Here is a 4,003-nt window from a genome sequence, read left to right on the forward strand (position 1 = left end):
GTCAATTAATACAGCTTGAAGCTTTAATAATTAAATAATGAGTACACACACGTGCATTATATTTTATCATATCTTATCTATATCTTGGTATTTCAAAATTGTAATAATTTAAAAGTAATTGTTTTTAGTGTGTTGTTTCTTGTTTGTGGGATTATTTATGATATGTCATTGTAGGAAGCTAAACCATATCCTTTAAGGTTTTCTAAAATTCACACATTATTCTCCATTCTATTTTATCCACTATACACATTTATGGTATAAAATACTTCCGGGTGTGTGTGTTTTTTTGTTGTTCTCATATCCACACTGCAGATAAACTGAACTGATTCAAATCAACTTTTTGCATTCAACGCTTCAAACAGCAAAGGTAGTCTGCACTTGTATCATTTCTTTTTAATCAATGTTCAACATTTATCAAATAAATAATATAAATGTACAGGCATATATTTTGGGACACTTTACACAGCCAGACAAAGGCAGAAAAAACATTTAAATACAAACAAACAGTGGACACTAACCAAGACAACATAAATTAAAATGTCCATCTTAGAACATTATTCTTCTTGTCTCAAACACAAAATTTCACAGATGTTTCTTAACTGACTGAACAGGAAATGTCTAAGATGAGTCAACAAATCAGCAGTTAGCATTTTATTTATGTTAAATAAATAAATCAGTATACCTTCTGCATTAGAGATAACATACGCTTTAAGGATCTACAGATAATTATATACATATATAAATAATTTGAGAATAATTTACATTACACAATAGAGAACAAAACACAACATCCCTCATACCACTGAATAATGTGCTTTAAACGAGAATGAGCACTTCGTATTTAATTTCATATTTTGTAGTTATTCCTATTGTGGTAAAAAAAAGAATCTATACAACAATATTTTACAACAAAGTCACAGATCAAAACTTCCAATCAGTGCAACTCTTTTTAAAACCGCCTTCACACAAAAAGAGTTTTAAACACTTACAAAACGTCCCACAAAGCTTCTCAGGCCTTCGCTTCTTACAAGAGCAGAACGGCGATGGAGGCGCGGGGGCCACCTGAGATGTCTGTCCATTACAAGCAACCTGGCCATGCAAATCGCACGCAGTGTTGTAAGACGTGCTGCCGCAGTCACTGGGTCTGTCTGTTCAGACCTGACGAGAAAGGGAGATGTCGCTGTCATTTCACGTGCTGTTAAACTGTCAGCAGCCGTCCGTGTCGTGTCTCGGCAGCAGCACACAGCTGAACATTTTCTGGAGTGTGGACATGAAACCAGTCTGTCTTGAGTAAGGGCTAAAGAGGGGCAGATAAAGAGAGAGGTCTGTTTAGTATTAGGCTTAACATCATATACATGAGGGTGCTGAAAGTGCATTACAGAAGTATAATCTGTTATGAAGGATATACTTACAGTGTTGACTTCTGTCCCGTCTTCATGTAATACAAGGCCTCCATTGATCCGTCGACCCTCTCCTGCTGCTCCTCTGCAATCTGGTCCCAGATCTCCGTGTTGACCCACAAGGCCCCGGGCAGGGTCAGGCTGGCCCGTGTGCAGGTAATCCAGCGGCACAGAGGGCAGGAGACAGTGCAGATGACGCCTTCTGCCTTGCACAGTTTCTCCAGGCAGGGAGCGCAGAAGGTGTGGTTGCAGTGGAGCACCCGCGGGATCCGGTGGCTGCGTGAGTACTTGTAGCAGCACACCACACACTCGAGCTCTTCATTTTCAAGCATGGTGACCGGGTGATGCAGATGGATCCCTTCACAAGACAACCTGCAGCACAGGATAAAAAACAGGCAAAATAATCAGTAAAGAAAAGGACATGGCATAAAATATTTAATATAGGAAATATGAAATCGTAGTAAAATGAATAAAATCATCAAACAGATCCATTACTACTAGGATACAAAAGTATCTGCAGCCTTTTTAGAACAATACTTACTTCCAGGGTTGATAAGAGTGCCTTGCTTTATCGACAGTAATGTTACTGCTGGATGAAATCTGCTTTTGTGTGCTGGCAGTGTGGTTGTAGTGTGCTCTTAAAGCAGCGAGTCCTGTATACGTAACAGATCTCATCACATGTCGCGGAGTTCCAAGGAAGCGCTGCCTTCAGGTCAACAACGTTCTGTGGAATTCAAGTGGCTGCATGCGCATGTGCATGACTTCCATGACTGCTTTCATTATCTAATCAAATGGTTATAGCCCTGGGGGGGTTATCTTGTATTTTGAGTGAAATGACAGTTTTATTTGAAAGAAAATCAAACTTTGACCTTGTTTTACAACAGCTCCTTTATGGAAAGTTTAAAGTATGTTTTGTCACAAAGCAGGTAACAGGAAGTTCTTCTAAAATGCCCTGCCAAGCAGGGTAATTTATTTGCATTTACTATGAAAACATACAATGTCACACAAGATTAACTGAAGCATGGAAATTTGGGCATTTGCTGTATAATCACACAAACCCACTCCCATCATCAGCAGTGTCTTTTTTTAAAGATCGTGCCAAGAAAAGAGCAATAGAAAGGCGAATCTTCTGCTTTCAGACGATCTTTCTGTTGAAACATTAGATACACAGTAGAACCATCTTTACTAAATGCAATGCACAACAGTAAATTATCAGCAATTATGTGAGCCTGGGCCATGGCCTGTCTGCGTGTTTGCCTGCCCTGCTTAGCAAACACTAGACATTTCTTTAGAACCATGACACACGAGCCGAGGCCATTTCTATAAATAAAGAGAACAAAACACAAAGAAAAATTATCAAAAAGAAAATAATATACAGAAACAAAATGTTCTCTTCATGTATCTCCTTACTTGGACCTATATAGAGTGGCGGTATACTGGTCAGCTAAGCCAATTTAAAAAAAAGGTACAGGTCTCTATTTACTTCTGTGCAGACAACGGGTTCACTGCTTGGCTCATGGGTTGACGGGAGACATCAGACTGACCATGTGTCTGTAGCGCTTTCACAGACTGATATGCCAAGTGTGTGTGTTTTTATGCTTTTCCTCTCGATATAAAAGAGAATTACAGACACTCAGTACTGCATCATCAGGTGTAAGATTGCTGCAGAACATAGACCGTACCGATGAGCTACAGAAGTACTGACACCTGTACAAGGTTAGAGCTGCATCACATTTTGGCGTACTGTTTTTGGACTTATTAGCATTTGTTTTTCATCTTTCTTTACATGTAATTTTGCTCTTGTCACTGACTCAAACCTTAAAACGCTACCCTTTCCCGCTGCTCCACATGGACCTCGAGGCAGCATAAAAGATTAAAGGGGAATATGCAGAAATGAAACTTACATGGGGATGATATATGTGTGTGTTGTGTGTTTTGCAATTCCAATAAAATAAAAGGCAGAGAAACTGGTTTTTGAACTGCAGGTTGATGAAAGCTGACACCTTAATGAAAGAGAAACTGGCTCCAATGCCACCATCAAATGCACAACATTAATCAAGAACACCCTACAACCGGTCTCTGTGGCACTCACTTTCTCCAAACTTTGAAAACATTTGGTGCTGCAACGAGTCACACAGAGTTCTATTTGATCCGATAAATGAGCACCGCAGAGGGAAATACATTTTGTAAAAGGTGATGGGCACGGATACTTAACTGTTAAAGAAACAAGCTTTTATCAGTAATGTTCATGATAGTGCAGGAGAGCGACATTTTACTGATTTCATTTCACCTCAGTAAAGCATATTTGTGTTTGTGACCGGCCGCCAGCGTGGTGCAACAAACTATGACCTGTTTTGCATGTCGGAATTTTCAACAACCCATGAGCCAAGTTTGTTCCTACTGCTGACACAAACCACTGAAGCACAGAGTGGATCACAACCGTTTTAATAAGCCCCTCCAATCCCCCGGCCCTACTGCCACTCCCGTCCACTCCCCCACCTCCTCCTCCTCCTCCTCCTCCTCCTCCTCCTCTCAGTCCTTCCTGGGTGGGTCGGCTTTGAGTTCCCGTCTTCCAAAGTCCATGGTGGTGGTGGTGGTGGTGG

This window comes from Morone saxatilis, unplaced genomic scaffold, assembly GCF_004916995.1.
Source record: "Morone saxatilis isolate NCDOM2014 unplaced genomic scaffold, NCSU_SB_2.0 Contig18, whole genome shotgun sequence".
In the NCBI taxonomy this organism is placed as follows: Eukaryota; Metazoa; Chordata; class Actinopteri; family Moronidae; genus Morone; species Morone saxatilis.